The sequence below is a fragment of the Prosopis cineraria genome, unplaced genomic scaffold (genome assembly GCF_029017545.1).
Source record: "Prosopis cineraria cultivar Desert tree isolate PC_DT_omini unplaced genomic scaffold, ASM2901754v1 PC6, whole genome shotgun sequence".
Taxonomy (NCBI): Eukaryota; Viridiplantae; Streptophyta; class Magnoliopsida; order Fabales; family Fabaceae; genus Prosopis; species Prosopis cineraria.
Window position 1 is genome coordinate 43,308,565 of NW_026555337.1, and position 18,926 is coordinate 43,327,490.

General features: G+C 29.6%; 2 pseudogenes; both read right to left on the reverse strand.

Annotated features, from left to right (window-relative positions):
- Positions 1 to 494: 494 nt before the first annotated feature.
- LOC129312510 (annexin-like protein RJ4) lies at positions 495 to 3,474 on the reverse strand (annotated as a pseudogene).
- A 9,998-nt stretch (positions 3,475 to 13,472) lies between these two features.
- Positions 13,473 to 16,376, reverse strand: LOC129312523 (annexin-like protein RJ4; annotated as a pseudogene).
- Positions 16,377 to 18,926: the final 2,550 nt, after the last annotated feature.

Here is an 18,926-nt window from a genome sequence, read left to right on the forward strand (position 1 = left end):
TAAGGATCATTAAGAGTCATCGCAAGTTAAATGAGCTAACCCATGAGTTGGGTGGGTTGTAAAAATTTTGCTAAGCCCTTATTAGTGAAATATACCATTACAAATTAAGTCAATTTGCAACTAATAGATCTTTCTTGATTTCCATATCAAATTTTAGTTCTTGTTATTGTGTTGATTAACAATATTAAATGTCAGAAAATTATCAAAATAAAATATTTTGGGAGGCAGAAATTGATCAAATTTTAGTAAGTAATTAAATCCAACTTACACTAAATATTGAGATAAGAGAGTCCGAAGTGGTCACACACAAAACATATGAAGAAAGACAGGGTTGTGCCTCTGATAAAAAAATGACCGAAACAGACTCAAATTTAGAGGAAATATGAAATATGACATGCACCGCCACATACACCGAGATGAACTAATGAACTCGATCATTATTCATCATAGGTTGCTTCATTGCTTAGAAAAGATCAACGAAGAAGTATTTAATCTTATTCTTGTCCCAGAAGAGTGAGCAGAAACTTCTTGTAATCTCCAGAAACTTCCTTGGCCACTAATGCTCCAAATGCACACTGTTCATCTTGTAATAAAAATCTTTTATGTCTCTCAAATCCCTCTCAGCCCTTGTCACGATGACACGTGTCAGTGCATCCGTATAATTCCCTATCCTCTTAATTGCATTATGCAGAACCTATATATAGATATAAATAAGAAATTTTCCAGCCACGTTAATCTGTCACTTGGGAAAATACGAGTTCAATCTCATAAGAAAAGTAATATTGTTATAATTACAGACTTAATTATAGAATTGAATCTACCGTTTCATAGTGCTTTTGATGGTCATTGATGCACCGAATGGCACTGTGCACTGCCTTGAGGAATTCATCAGAGGCATCATCCAACAATTTCTACACAAATAAAATCAAGAAATAATTAGTATAAGGAAAATTTTTTAAAATAATAATAAATTTAATCAAAATAATTATTGAACCTTGGTGATGGAAGTTCCATGATCATCTTTGTAGTGATTGAAAGTTGCAACAAGTTGAGTCTTGCTTCTGGTAGTTAGAATCCTTATAACCACTTCGTGATTGCCACTCTTGTGTTTGATAGGATCGTGAAGAATGTTAGCTTCAGTTTGTGCCAACCTTGCATTCATCTCATCACCTTCGAACCTGTATGAGCTCACCAACCCCACCAAAAGCTGCTCAAAATAATTAATCAACTTAGATTACTGTTTATTGAACCTTTAATTAATGCGAATCAACAATGTGTATACATATAGAATTAATTATCAACTTTACTCTTTCAAAGAAACTCATAACATTTGAGATCTTAAATTTTTTTTTGGGTACAAAGTTAACTTTTGTTAACAAAGAGAATAACATTGTACTGTTTTCAATTACTAGGGGGAAACATACACAAAAAAGAAGTTTAGGATTATATACGCTCCTAAATCTATAGTTTAATAATTTATGATAGCATTGCCCTTTAATTTAACCCATATATAAAGCTTAGTTAATTACCAGTTAACAAGGGTATGTTAACTTAACCATTGGTCTTATTGATTTGAGACCTAGCTAGGTATATGCATTACACTAAAAACTCATTGGGAGATAAACTTTCCCACTTATATATAGTTCAATTTGGATTAGTTAGAGTTCAATAATACTTTTGAAAACCAGATGGTTTGACACACACACACACACACACACACACACACACACACACACCCACCCATTCTAGGAGAAAAAAGGTAACATGCAAACGTACGCAAGCCAATTGATAATGTTTGCATTAAGGAAATTAAAGCTTACCTGATGAAGATAACCAGTTGTATGAGAAGCAACATCTTCATCCAAAGAACGCTTATAACGGTTGTGATAGGCTCGTCTCACAGCCAAGAGCTCTTCAGAAGAATAAATACAAGCGTTTTCCACTATGACACTGTAATCAACATTCTTGCTATTCCTAATGGCCACATTTGCCAACACTGCATCTCGATCTGTTGGTTCCAACACCCATTGATGCATAGCTCTCTAGTTTTTTTTTCTTTTTTTTTTTGCATAAACTTTTAATTACACAACTGTACTGGAAGGCTAAAATACTAATTTAAATAAATGTATAAGAAGCTATATAAAAACACACACACAAACACACTCGGTTTCTATCATAGGGTGCATTCTAAAAGAGTTCTCTCGTCCTTAATACTCTCTATGGTCAAAAATATAAATATTTTCCTCTAGCTAATATTAGTTCAAAATATAAGTAATTTAGTATATCTAAAAAAAATTTCTCTTATTTTACCTCTTATATTTACTAACTTAGGTCCTTATGTAAATTTTCTCTCGTTATGAAGTGTGTTGTAAATGAGACTAAAGATAAAAAGAGAAAATAATATATATTTTTATAAGAATAAGAACTTTATTGGTATGTGAATTTTTTCTAAACATTGCTTATATTTTATATCAGAGGGAGTATAAGGCATTTGATAAAGTATTAATTATACTTTTTCAATATTATCCCTATTTAAACTCATTAACTATGAGAAAGAATATGGTGCAAATTTGAAAAGTTTTCATTTAGAAAGGAATAAAATTAAACATTTATTTTTTTTAAGACAAAAGTAATAATATAGCCACTTGCCTCTTCTTGGTTCGGACAAGGTAGTTAAATGTGCTTATAATATAGAGGAGAAGAAATCTCCCGGTATAGTTCAAAGTCACCAAAGAGTTCAGACTCAAGCCGTTTGATGAGATTCTCTTCATAAATTTCTTCATAAGCTTGTCTGATTTGCTGAATTTGAAATGAATTTCTGTGACCCAATATTGCTATTAGTGCCTTCTCATCAGTGGCGCCCCATCCTGCAAAAATTTAATCCACAATACATTCTCTGCAGTAATCAAACCTAAACATAATTAATCTTCTCTTCTATCAATGGTCATTGAGTCTAATATTTGGGAAATTTGATGTCATTTATGTCAGATATTGAGTACAGATTTTGTGGATTAATAAAAACTATGTTAAAAATTTACTTTATTTGAAACCCGTGACTTATAATTCGGATAGTTTTGTGGTATTTGTTACCTCTAGATCCAGATTAAAATTAGTAATACTTCATTTTTGGTGATTAAACCTAGTTAAAATTTTCACTTTCATCAACATCAATGAATCGAGTCAAATGGACGGGATTTAAGCAAAAGCGAATCTACGTGTTTCCCAGTTAATAATCTACGTATTTCAGCTAATCTTGAGTCCAAAACTTATAAATAAAAATATAGTTTTAAAAAAAGACTTCTGATTATGAAATTTTGAATAATTAGTATAACTAAATACTAAACAATTTATTGATATATATATATATATATAGATGAGGTTTACAGAGAAGTATCTTATACCTTTGACAGCCTTGTGGAGAGCCTCAGCATCTTGAACAGGATAGACTTCATTAGCAGCAATCAAGGTAGCCATTGATGAAAGAAATTGCTTGGAGCTTTCAATTTCTTTCAAGGCTACAGATGAAGAAGAAAAGGGGTGCGTCTATGGAAAATTTGGTGTATTTGGATAAGGGCCAAAATCGATTAAATAGCTCAAAATTGATTTTTTGGGCCAAGTTATCCAAACAGTCAAAAAAGTCAAAAATCAATGATTGGCTTATACACACGTTTTTTCATAAGCTCTCTTAACGAGCTTTCTGCAAAAAGTTATCAAAGAGTGTTGGGAAAAATTATAAAAAAAGCACAACATTAAATAAAAATAAAATCAAACTCTCCTCTCTTCTCTATTTTTTCTTCTTAGTAAAATTCAAATTTTGAATCTTTAAAAAAGTTGCTAGCATAAGTTCTTGTCAACCAAACATCTTCTACTTAGTATTTACTATAAAACTAATTCAAATTCAAATATAATATTAATTGGTAGAGAAAAATTAATTTTATTTAATTTAAAATTTAGACTCATTACAAAGAATATTGCAAAGGACCAAAAAGAGAGAGAGATTTTGAGTCATTTGTTACATTACTACATTTTTTATGTTGCTAAAACTTTAAGGTAATGCTTAACATCTTCGTTAGATATAACTCATATCCATGATGTCATTAGAGATCAATTTATATATTATCATTTTCATTAGTTATTGTAAAATTGATATTTAGTATTTAAGAATTAAATATTTCTCTTTTATTAAATTTATTTTAACTAAGATATATTGAGTTACTTATTTACGTAAATTTAAATCTTAATATTAATATAATTTAAATTTTTTAAGTAATTAGATATGTAATTTAAATAATATATTTTACTTCTTAAATAAAATGCAACAACTTTAATAATATTATATACAAATTTATCAATAATTTAATTTTAAAAGGTAATGTCCTTTATAGTAATTTATACAAGTAAAATTGATTCTGAATAAATTATTCAAACATCTTCAATTCTGTTAAAATTAATTTTAAAAAAATTATATCCAAATAAATTGCGTTATTACATAATTAATTATGATTAAAATCTACTATGTAATCAATTATTTTCATAATGTATTATACCCAATTGAAATCCAAATGAGCACTTAGGTTTGATGGAAACCTCAATTTATAATCCAAACAAGCTTCATTGGAATCCACGCCTACTCATGCTTGGTTGAAGTACTTTATATTATTATATGATCAATGTAATTAATACTTCCTCTATATCATGATGTAAGTCATTGTTAACTAATTTATATTTATAAATAAAGTTAGTTAAAATTTTAATTTTTTAAAAAAATTTACACCTTTTCAATTTTACCTATAAATAAAATGAATATAATATTTGATTTATTTAAAACAATCATTAATTATTTGAGTGGAATATAATAAAGTAAGTATATAATTGGAAAAATATATATACAACTTACATAATATTATATATTTTGGACCAAGTGAGACTTCTAGAAAACATCACATATTGTGGTTCAGAGAAAAACAATAGTTAATAATATTCCCCCCAATCTTAATTGTAAAGTTGATTTAAGATTTTGGTTTGATCCTAATTTCTTTGTGATTTTCATATTCCTTTTGCATAATACCTTTATTCATGGGAGCATTTTTGTGCTACTGCATTAAATTATGGCAGTGTTTATTTTTGAAAACATGTCATAAATTTTTTACATATTAATTATTGTTAAGTTGTTCAAGTATAAGTGAACTACAGATAAAGTTAGATTTAATAACTAATATAGAATAAAAAATGACCTATAAACTTGAGTTTTTAAATTTTGAATTGAGATATAATATCCTTTTGCTACACTTAACCTCTTGTTATCTTCCCCGTTTTTGAAAGATCGATCCCATTCTTAAGGATTACTCCATCTAGACCACAATATAGATCATCTTCTAGAAGCTTTGCTTGGTCCAAGATTATAAGGTATTGGGTAAATTTTATAATTATTTTTTCAACTATACCCTATTTCGTTTATTATTTTCTTTTGAAAATGATGCATTAGAATTTTAATTATGATTATCAAATTACTTATATAGGGTATTTAATCAAGGTAAAATTGAAAAGATGTAAAATTTTTTAACAACTAAGATTTCAACTAATATTTTTTAAAGAACCGTGACTTAATTACTAATGCTCTATATTTTGGTAAGGAGATAATATATCACAAATAAACAACTCACTCCCTTTTCTAGAATTTACAAATTAGTGGGAAAACTTTGATTCCTTAACTACTAAGCACAAATAATAAAATAGTGGAAAAGCTTTGATTCCGTACTTAAATGGCTGAAGGTTCTTTCCTTGGAAAAATAAACATGCCATTACATATGATGATTCATGACGGTGGTTTTCATTCCATGTCATGCATGGGGACATTTCACAATTTTTTAATTAATAGTTTTATTTAATATCAAAAGAAAAAAAAGTCTGGTTAGCATGGATATTTGTCCATAACCTATAAGATTATGAGATTGGATTCTATTGTTGATGCGAGGATCTTGCTAATAAAAAATATTTATAAATGGTTTATAAATACTTTTGTAAACATGCTTTGAACAAAAGCATGTCATGACTCTAATTAGCTCTTAAAATCTAACTTAAACTTTCCATCATTAAAAATATTTTTGTTTAATTAGCTTGGATATTTGTCCAGAACCTATAAGATTGAGATTAGATTCTATTGTTGATGGGAGAATTTTGTTGATAAACAGTTTATAAATACTTTTGTAAATATATTTTGAACTCAAAAGCATGTCATGACTCTAATAAGCTCCTAAAATCTAGCCCATTTAAACTTTCGATCATTAAAAATATATTTATTTACTCAATTATTTTAGTTTTTATATGTTAAAATGAAGCAATTATATCATTTTGAAATATATAATTTACATCAAAATCGTTCAATTCATAAGTCAAAAATATTATGACACTCATAATTTAAACGTTTTGTAATGTACCAAAAATGTCTAAAATTTGGGGGGAAGATAAAGAAATCTCTCTGATGTGGGGGAGTATCAAGAGGAGTGGTGGCTATCACAGTTTTTCACCTTTAATATTTTAAAAGAATGCTTCGAACTTGATGTTAAAGAAATATTTTTCATGAAGTTAATTATTTGTCCCTAATAGGGACTTCGATCTCTTGCAATATATTATTTTGTAATATAAATTTACTAGTGTGAACGGAAGAAAATTAGACTGAAAGTCATGTGAAGCATTTTGGAAGGTTGTCGTTTGCCTTGAATAGATCAATTCCACCTAATCCAATACCCATACGAGGATTGTATGAGTAATGATATCTTATTGTATGATTTTATTTACATTATTTACTCAATAACTAGTTTACAATTGTTCGATAGGAAGCATTATCACAATTAGTATTACAGGATGATATAGGTGGATATGTGGACATCGTTGGTAAGGCAGTAGGAGCCTTAAAGGTCCCTAGTCATATTAGAGGAATTGGATCTCAAGGTACATACTTTGGACATCAGTCTAAAGTTTTTACTGAAGATGACTTTAATTCAAAGATAGCAAAAAGGGAGGCAAGAATGGAAAAAAAAAAATTTCAAGATCACATGGAAAAAAGATTACATCAAGTGATTGGGTAGTAAACATTTTACAAGCCAACCTCAATGATAAAGATAGTTGCTCATTCCACACTATCGAAGATTTTCCCAAGGTTATAATTTCTTTTTATTCATGAATTATATGTCACATTTTCTTAAAACATTAATTTATTAATTTTTTAAGGTGAATCACAATGTCAATTATGGTTAGAATCACCACATTATCATGTTGTGGCACTCGAACTTGTGTATAATGATAATAGCATTACTATACACCCTAAACCTTTGCCTGTTGATCACTTGAAGGTGACTATAATTATCCCAATAGAAAATAATGCTGAGTTGCCACTGCAAATAGAAAATGAGGATATATTCACAATTTTTGACACGGCTAGCACTCATGTGGCTTGGCTTACAATGGTTATTAAGTTATAAGTATAATAATTGCTAGTTCTTTAAAATCATTTATGTTTAATTTTAGCCTTACCAATTAATTTTACATTTTGTAGTCCTCAAAATCTCAACAATAAAGAAGCCAATCAAATCAAAAGAAAAGGCATAGAAAGAATCTACCTCTATAACTAAGGTAGGGAAGACTGGTACAGAATCTACTCAGCTAAAATATTCTCATTAAAACACACGTGAAGTGATTATGTGGACAACATTTTAAAATAAGATTCATGAAATAAAATTTGAAAATGAGATTTATGGTGAAATGATTAGCAAAAAATTAGTGGCTGAAAATATTAATGAGATTCTGACCAAAGATTGGCTACAAACCACACAAATTAGTTTATACATCAAGTACTTTCTAAATTTTATTTTTTATTGTGGTATTTATTTAATATTAGTTGTGATTATTTGTATTTTTTTATTTTAGGTACTTGTATCATACTTTTATGGTGCCGAGCTCAATGATGATGAAATTTTCATTTATTAGCCCTCATAACACAAGTTCCTACAATTTTGATTATCATTCTCAAAAGATTACCGATGCATTCAAGGCCAAAAGCAAGAGAGACATATTGTTTTGAGTTTGTCACAATCCAGATTGAGTTGTTATTATTATTTATCTTTAAATCTAGTTAACATTTGAGTTAATGAAATATTAGGCAACATTGCGTGCTTATTTGTATCCATCTTGTCACGCCCCGAAAATAGAGGATGGCCGGCATGGGTGTGAATTACATCACACATTTTTGTAAGCCTCAAAATGTAAATTTGTTTCATTTTCATTTTTTTTAATAATTGAGTTATATGAAAATTCTAACACTTTAAATATTAATTGTCACAGCAAAGCTTCAATATTTTTGTGAAAATTTTGGTAGAACCTGTCCTGTAAATAGGATCTCCTAAAAATTATACAACACATAAATTTTCACAAAATATAATATCAGTCAGGAGCTTAGCTCCTTCTAGCTAGCAAACAACATATAGATCAAAATAAAATCCTAGCAATAATCTACATGGAGCAACTAATTTTTCTTTTAAATTAAAATACATATGACTTAAATATTTTCATAAAAAGGTAACAACACCAAATAAAATTTTCACCCAATATAGCTGTATTTTCCTTCAGAGACTGGTAGTAGGATCAGCTAATGAATCTGAGACCAAAATAATTTTTCAGTGAATAGCATCCCCAAAATAGAATTCAAAATAATTAAAATAATAAACTCAAATAATCACATAAAATAACTGAAAGATGATAATTCAACATAATAATTTCATAAATCTGTAAATTATAATCATAACCATAAAATAAGAGTGAATTAAAAGCACCTTATTCTATCATGCTTAAAGAAAACAAATTACTCATACAAAAAATCAAAATAGTACATTTATTAATTGAAACCATTAGAACTTTGAATAAGCCAATTAATCAAAGTTTAAAATTTTAAGGACTTAATAGAATAGGTAACAAACGTGGACACATAGTCCACAAGGATAAATAACCAAACGCGGCTTATGCCACGAAAATAAATGTGGACACACAGTCCATAAGGATAAGTAATCAAACACAGCCAAAGCCACAAAACAAATATGGACACACAGTCCATGAGGGTAAGGCTAACCAAACGCGGCTCGAAGTCACGAAACAAACGCAAGTACGAGGCTTGCCAATAATAAACATGAGAATAGAGCTCACAAAAGTCAAGCTAGCTAGTTATTAACCATAGCGCGCTACGAGCTAACAGAACTGCTGTTAGCAACAATGTTCTATCTAAAGTCTTCTTAGAAATTACATTTCAAACATGCGAGAAAAATAATTAATTTTGAAATAAAATTTTCATTCTCAATAATATCAAAATTGCATGAATTGTTTCAAATATATAAAACTTGGTAAATTAATACATCAAAGCGAATGTACAAACTTGCATTAATTGTGTAATCAAGAAATTTTAAAATTCAATAAACAAAGATGCCTTCATCAATACTAGAAATATATTTCTTGAGGAAAAATAAATGCACATATCACCATCTAATTATCCATCATAAATATTCCATAATTTTCAAAACTACTGTAATTCATAAGAGTAAAATATTTTAAAAAAGTCTATTAAAAATAAATTAAAAAAAATGTTATTCACTTACTCATCGAAGTTCTAAATTTTTAAAGATATTCTTCCTTTAATTCTTGTCAAAGTCCTGTTCTTCCACACATCCTATAAGGATATAAATAAATATAATTTTAATAATTAATTTAATTTTTAATTTTTTTATAATTTATTACACAACTTCAACCAACCACCATTATTTAAAACTCCAAAACCAAAATTCATGCTCTAGAGGTGGCTCAAGTGTTATCACTCGCATTACTAGTTTCCTCCAATTTATTTTAATCATGCCAATCCATTTTCTTGAAACATAATTTTCTCTCAAGCTTTGCACCAAATACTTTAGGTGCATTATTCTACCCATTCAATTTGAACATCTAACAATTTACCAATAACCTTACAAGTTAAATTCATGGGTCAATAACACCCAACTAAGCAAACTTCACCCAAGAATCTATGAAATTCTAGACAAATATAAAATCCAAGTAAACTTCTCCTAACAAACACTTGTCAAATACCTTAGCTACCCATCTTCAAGTTCAAGTTTAGGCTCTTTTCTTCCTATTTCATCCAAACCACTTCTTTAACAGTTTAACAATATGATTGTATAAATTATCTCAATATTCCAAAGCCATTCCTTCAACAAATATCAAAATACTTCCAAATACAATTTCAGCCCATATTGCTTCATCTTCTTCAGTGGATTAAAATTCCAACTTACTTACTTAATCATCCACCATCCATTCACACGATATAATAAACAAAAAGCAACTCACCTCTCACCCACACGTATATATTCAGCATCTAGAGAGGCAAAATGTCCACGTACTAAAATAATAAGAAGAAAAGTTCAAAACTTCATACATGAATCAACAACAATAAAGAAGAAGTAGAGAAAGAAGCTGATCGAAAACTGAGGAAAAAGAACTCACGCACCAACAATAACATCTACAGTGACACACGAACAGAGGTATTGCAAGGTGGAAGTTTTCCGACCATCCTCAACCTCCAGTGACAGCAACAGGAGAGTAGGAGCTGAGAGAAAAGAAATATTGCCGTTCAAACAAGAAAAAAAATGACTGGCGACGCCAAGTAGAGGAAAACAAAAATTATTGACGGCAACCAACCCAGCAACTCACCATAAAAGAAACGGGGAAGAAGAAATGGTTGCTGTCGTGCACAAGGGAAAGCTCTGACCACGATAGTAGAAGCACAAGAAGGAAGAGGTCACACGGAAAGGAGGAAAGAAAGGAAGAATCTCATACAGCCCTTAACCACGCCACTAATGATGACAGCAATGCAACACAAGAAGATGACAATCACAGCAAAGGCACGAACGAGAAGGAGACGCAGGGAACAAAAGGGAGGTAAGGATTTCTGGCATACTCACATCACCGGCAACGACAGCAGCAGTGGGAGGGCGATGAATCGAGATCACGAGGCAGAGGTTTTAGATCGGTGAAAAAGAAAGAATGGAGATAGAAAGATGCGATCCCGAAGCTCCTCCCTCTATCTATTCTGATATTCAGATAGCCGAGGAAAGGAAAAAAAATCTTGTCAAAAGAAGAATTGAAAAAATTACAAGAAATGGCCAAAATGTTTTCTATTATAACTTAAAAGACAAAGGCATATATTTTGTTTATTTAGAGTCATTACACATCTATCCTTTCATGCAATTTATTATTTTAACTCATTAAGAAATAGAGACTTTAAAAACTACATATGTATGAGGATATTATTTAATTAGTAAGTTTTCTATTATATATCTTTTATACATGTCTATTATAACAATTAGAGTAAGAATGTCCAATTGGTGTGTTTAATTCTTATAGAGCCATAGCACGTTGCTGAGATGGTGAAGGTCTCCCACCAAATATTGAAAAGCCTGATCCAGTTGAGTTTTATACATGGAAAAAAAGGTTTGTATTATTTGCTTAATTAAACAAGTTGGTGTGCATCTAAATGATTGTTTATTAATATTTTAAGTTTGTTTTACTGAATATGCTATTCGGGATAGATGTAGAATTTTTAAAAAATTTTGGAATGTCCAATTTATAGGGGAGACTCTGTTGGATTTTTGCCAACAAATTAGAATTATATATATAATTTCATCCCCAAAATGTTAGTAATTAAGTTGAAATTTGTTTCTATCATATTTGGATAATGACATCTTTTATTATTTTATAGGTACAAACACAAGTACAATATTAAGAGTATGGATACTATGTGATAAGTTAATGAGAGAAATAATCACATAACAAGAGTTGATCATTCCTAAGAATCTAAGTCAAGTGTTTTAAAATTAAATTAATATAATGTTAATTACTTATATATCACTTTCACTTCTCATGTAGTATTTTATGGGAGCAAGTACTTCGCATTTTATTGTGGGAGCAAATAGAAGATGTAATTGAAAAGTGGTCAAAATATATAATTGATTGTTTGTGATAGGTAGCTAGGTTTCAGTGTTAGAAAAATACAAATAGTTTCATTTGTTAAACTTGCTAGAGATTATACAAGTTCAAAAATATAAGTAGTTAGGTTGTTTTATTTACAACTTCTTTCATTGTATAGAAATTTTTATGTTCAATAATATTGTTTTTGGATATTAGGATTAGTCATTTTCAAGAGATATGAAGGAGGTAGCTTAAGAAAATTTAAATTATAAAAAAAATACATACAGGAGCACTCTAAATCAGAGTGCTCTTGTAAAAGGGGAATAAGGAAGTTCTCATGGTGTGAGCGCTCCAAAATGCCTCAACATACGAGAGTACTCTAGAAAAAAGCACTCCAATATCTTGACATATGTGAGCACTCATGATAGGAGCACTACCATATGAGGCATAAGGCATATGAGAGTGCTCATTATATGGTTGTTTATCAAGTGCTTTTTCCCTACATCTACGGGAGTGCTTTTTCATAAGCACTCTCATAGGTCCAGCATACAAGAGTGCTTTATAAAGCGCTCCCATGTATACCACAGCACTGGATTAGGGAGTGTTTAGGAAGCGCTCCTGAAGGCCAAAAATAAGCACTCCCATGGGTTATTTTGTAGTAGTGACATAGACGGTGTAGTGAGCATTTTTCTTATGCAAATTGTTCCTACAATATTAATGTTGAATAGTTGGTGGGTTGGTGAATTAAGGTTATACACTTTTAAGGTATTGAAATTATTGTGCTATTTAGAACAATTATAATTTCTCGTAAAAAGTTTAATATGATGTTTTAGATATGAGAAATGTAGTTGTAGATTTATAAGTTGTTTGAGTGATGCTAAGATAATTGAGATTTATATTTTAAGGAAAAGGATCACATGAGTTGTGGCTTGCAATTCTTTGAAAAGTAAATTCATTGATTAATCCCAACCTTCCAATCCTAAGGATCATTAAGAGTTGTTAGTTAAATGAGCTAACTCATGAGTTGGGTGGGTTGTAAAAAAATTTGCTAAGCCCTTTTTGGCAGTGAAATATGCCATTAAAAATTAAGTCAATTTGCAACTCATAGATCTTTCTTGATTTCCATATCAAATTTTAGTTCTTGTTATAGTGTTGATTAACAATATTAAATGTCAGATAATTATCAAAATAAAGTATTTTGGGAGGCCGAAATTGATCATAATTTTAGTACGTAATTAAATCCAACTTGCACTAAATATTGAGATAAGAGAGTCCAAAGTGGTCACATGCAAAACAGATAAAGAAAGACAAGGTTGTGCCTCTGATAAAAAATGACTGAAACAGACTCAAATTTAGAGGAAATATGAAATATAACATGCACCACCACATACACTAAGATGAGCTAATGAACTCGATCATTATTCATCATAAGTTGCTTCATCGATTACAAAAGATCAACGAAGTACTTAACCTTATTCTTGTCCCAGAAGTGTGAGCAGAAACTTCTTGTAATCTCCAGAAGCTTCCTTGGCCACTGAATGCTCCAAATGCGCACTGTTCATCTTGTAATAAAGATCTTTTATGTCTCTCAAATCCCTCTAAGCCCTTGTCACGATGACAAGTGTCAGTGCTTCCTGTAATTCCCTATCCTCTTAATCGCATTATGCAAAACCTATATATAGATATAAATAAGAAATTTCCAGCCACATTAATCTGTCACTTGGGAAAATACGAGTTTAATCTCATAAGAAAAGTAATATTGTTATAATTACAGACTTAATTATAGAATTTAATCTACCTTTTCATAGTGCTTTCGATGGTCATTGATGCAACAATGGCAGTGTGCACTGCCTTGAGGAATTCATCAGAGGCATCATCCAACAATTTCTACACAAATAAAATCAAGAAATAATTAGTATAAGGAAAATTTTTTAAAATAATAATAAATATAATCAAAATAATTGTTGAACCTTGGTGATGGAAGTTCCATGATCATCTTTGTAGCGATTGAAAGTTGCAACAAGTTGAGTCTTACTTCTGGTAGTGAGAATCCTTATAACCTCTTTGTGATTGCCACTTTTGTGTTTCAGAGAATCATGAAGAATGTTAGCTTCAGTTTGTGCCAACCTTGCATTCATCTCATCGCCTTCGAACCTGTAAGAGCTTACCAGCCCTACCAAAAGCTGCTCAAAATAATTAATCAACTTAGATTACTGTTTATTCAACCTTTAAGTAATACGAATCAACAATGTGTGTATATATATATATATATAATTAATGATCTAACTTTACTCTTTAGAAGAAAGTAACATTTGAGATCTTAAATTTTTTTTGGTGGAAAGTTAACTTTTGTTAAAAAAGAATAACATTGTACCGTTTTCAATTACTAGAGGGAAATATCCATAAAAAAAGAAAAATTTAGGATTATATGCGCTCCTAAATCTATAGTTTAATAATGCATGATAGCATTGCCCTTTAACCCATATTACACTAGCAAACTTATAAAAGTTCAGTTAATTACCAGTTAATGAGGGTATGTTGACTTGACCATTGGTCTTATTGATTTGAGACCTAGCTCGGTATATGCAATTAACACTAAAACTCATTGGGAGATAAACTTTCCCACCCATATATAGTTCGATTTGGATTAGTTAGAGTTCACTAATACTTTTGAAAACCAGATGGTTCACACACACACACACACACACACTCTAGGAAAGAAAAGGTAACATGTAAACGTAGGTAAGCTAATTGATGATGTTTGCATTAAGGAAACTAAAGCTTACCTGACAAAGATAACCAGTGGTATGAGAAGCAACATCTTCATCCAAAGAACGCTTATAACGATCGTGATAAGCTCGTCTCACAGCCAAGAGCTCTTCAGAAGAATAAATACAAGCGATTTCCACAATGACGCAGTAATCAACATTCTTGCTATTCCTAATGGCCACATTTGCCAACACTGCATCTCGATCTGTTGGTTCCAACACCCATACATAGCTCTCCGAGTTTTTTTTTTGGCATAAACTTGTAATTACACAACTGTGGAAGACTAAAATACTAATTTAAATAATGTATGAGAAGCTACACACACACACATACACAGACACATACTCAGTTTCTATCATAGGGTGCATTCTGAAAGAGTTCTTTGGTCCTTAATACTCTCTCCGTCTTAAATATAAACATTTCCCTTAGCTAATATTCGTTCAAAATATAAGCAATTTAGTATATGTAAAAAAAATTTTCTCTTATTTTAACTCTTTATTTATTAACCTAGGTCCTTATGTAGATTTTCTCTCACTCATTATGAAGTGTGTGTGTAATTGAGACTAAAGATAAAAAGAAAAAATAATATATATTTTTATAAGAATAAGAACTTTATTGATGCAAAGTTTTCCTAGAAACTGCTTATATTTTAGATTGGAGGGAGTACAAGGCATTTGATAAGGTATTAATTATATTTGTTCAATATTATCCCTATTTAAATCATTAACTATGAGAAAGAATGTAGTGTAAATTTGAAAAGTTTTCATTTAAAAAGGGATAAAATTAAAAATTTATTTTATTTTTAGACAATATTTATAATCTAACCACTTGCCTCTTCTTGGTTCCGACAAGGTAGTTAAATATGCTTATAATATAGAGGAGATGAAATATGATGGTGTACCTCAAAGTCACCAGAAAGCTCAGACTTGAGCCGTTTGATGAGATTCTCTTCATAAATTTCTTCATAAGCTTCTCTGATTTGCTGAATTTGAAATGAATTTCTGTGACCCAATATTGCTATTAGTGCCTTCTCATCAGTGCCCCATCCTACAAAAATTTAATCCACAATATCAGTAACATTACATTCTCTGCAGTAATCAAACCTAAACATAATTAATCTTCTCTTCTATCATGGTTATTGAGTCTAATATCTGGGAAATTTGATGTCATTTATGTCAGATATTGAGTTCAGATTGTGTGGATTAATAAAAACTGTGTTAAAAATTTACTTTTATTTGAAACCCAACCTGACTTATAATTCGGATAGTTTTGTTTGGTATTTATTACCTCTAGATCCAGATTAAAATTAATAATACTTCATTTTTGGTGATTAAACCTAGTTAAAATTTTCACTTTCATCAACATCAATTAATGGAGTCAAATGGAGGGGAATTTAAGCAAACTTATAAAATAAAAATACAGTTTTAAAAAAAGACTTCTGATAATTAAAATTTTGAATAATTAGTAGAACTAAATGCTAAACAATTTATTGACATATATATAAATATATGAGGTTTACAGAAAAAGATCTTATACCTTTGACAGTCTTGTGGAGAGCCTCAGCATCTTGATGGAGAGATTTCATTAGGAGCAATCAAGGTAGCCATTGATGAAAAAAATTGCTTGGAGCTTCTTTTCAGAGCTGCAGATGAAGAAGAAAAGGAATACGTCTATGGAGAATTTAGGGTTTGATGGAAACCTCAATTTATAATCCAAACAGCTTATTCTTTGGAATCCACGCCTACTCATGCTTGGCTGAAGTACTTTATATTATTATATGATTAACATAATTAGTACTCCCTCTATGTCATGATGTAAGTTACTGCTAATTAATTTATTTTATAAAAAAAGTTGGTATAAATTTTAATTTTCCTAAAAAAAATTTATACCTTTTCCATTTTATCCCTGAATAAAATGAATATAATATTTGACTTATTTAAAACACTAATTAATTATTTGTGTCGAATATAATAAGTAAGTGTATAATTGAAAAAAATTATATCCACAACCTACATAATACTTTATATTTTGGACCAACCGAGGGTTCTAGAAGACTTCTTATATTGTGGTTTAAAAAAAGTAATGGTTAATAATACTCCCTCCAATCTTAAATATAAGGTTATTTTAAAGATTTGGTTTGATCCTAATTTCTTCTTGATTTTCTTATTAAAATTTCCTTTTCCATAATACCTGAAGCATTTTTGTGCTAGTGCATTAATTATGGCAGTGTTTATTTTTGAAAATATGTTATAAATTTCTTACATATTAATTACTGTTAAGTTATTCAAGTGTAAGTGAATTTCAAGCAAAGTTGAATTTAATAACTAATACATAATAAAAAATGACTTATAAATTTGAGTTTTTAAATTTTGAATTGAGATATAATATCCTTTCACTAGTCTTGCCCATTTGTTATCTTCCCCATTTTTGAAAGGTCACTCACATTCTTAACAATTACTCCATCTAGATCACAATATAGAGACATCTTCTAGAAGCTTTGCTTGTTCCAAAATATAAGATATTCGATAAATTTTACAATTATTTTTCCAACCATACCCCTACTTCATTTATTATTCTTTTGAAAGATAATGCATTAGAATTTTAATTATCATCATCAAAGTATTTATATAGGGTATTTAATGAGGGTAAAATTGAAAGGATGTATAATTAAGATTTTAACTAATATTTTTTTTAGAACCATGATTAATTACTAATGCTGGGGATAATATATTACAAATAAACAACTCCCCCTTTTCTTGAATTTACAAATTAGTGGAAAAGCTTGGATTCCTTAACTGCTAAGCACAAATAATAAAATAGTGGAAAAGCTTTGATTCCGTACTTAAATGGCTGAACGTTCTTTCCTTAACTGCTAATTGTCAAATAAACATGCGATTACATTTGATGATTCATGATGGTTGTTTTGGTTACATGTCATGCATGGGGACATTTGACAATTTTTATTAATAGTTTTTTAATATAAAAAAATAGTCTAATTAGCTTGGATATTTGTCCAGAACCTATAAGTTTGTGAGACTAGATTCTATTGTCGATGGAAGAATTTTGTTGATAAACAGTTTATAAATACTTTTATAAATATATTTTGAACTCAAAAGCATGTCATGACTCTAATAAGCTCCTAAAATGTAGCTCATTTAAGCTTTCGATCATTAAAAAATATTTTATTTACTCAATTATTTTAGTTTTTATATGTTAAAATGAAGCAATTATATCATTTTGAAATATATAATTTGCATCAAAACTGTTCAATTCATAACTCAAAAATATTATGTCATTCACATTTTAAACGTTTTGCAATGTACCAAAAAAATGTCTAAAAAGTGGGGGGAAGAAAAATAAATCTCTCTCATGTGGGGGAGTATCAGGAGTAGTGGCTATCACAGTTTTCCACCTTTAATATTTTAAAACAATGCTTCGAACTTGATGTTAGAGAAATATTTTTCATGAAGTTAATCACTTGTCCCCATATAGGGACTTCGATCTCTGCCAATATATTATTTTGTAAAATAAATTTACTAGTGTGAACGGAAGAAATTAGACTGAAAATCATGTGAAGCATTTTGGAAGGTTGTGGTTGCCTTGAATAGATCAATTCCACCTAATCCAATACACATACGTATCCTTTTTTGTCAGATTTGAATTTCTCTACAATTTGAAAAAAACTGATATGATTAATTACATTAGTTTGCTTTGAAAGCATTTCATCCCTCCTAGTTTACAGTGTGTGAGATTCAAACTCTCCAACAGTTGGTGTTCCTTTTTTCTTAGCTTTTCTTTTTACCAGAATATCATCTGCTGAGGGTAATTAAAGAGTTTTCTTCTTTTTCTTTACCTGATCAATCATTTTGCTATCCGAATTATATTCAAGTGGACAGAAATTTAAAGCTTGGTTTGTTATTATTTTCTTTTGTAGTGTTCTTAAATAATTTCATATTAAAAATACAGAATTAATTTTAACATGAAAATAATTTTGGTGTCCGAATTATATTCAAGAGGACAGGAATTTAACATGAAAAATAATAATTTCATTATTAAATAAACAGAATTAATTTTAATTAAAATTAAATTTAAAAATTAAAACTGAATAAAATTCTCTCCTCTACAACATTTTTTCACCTCTAGCAACACATTGTTTT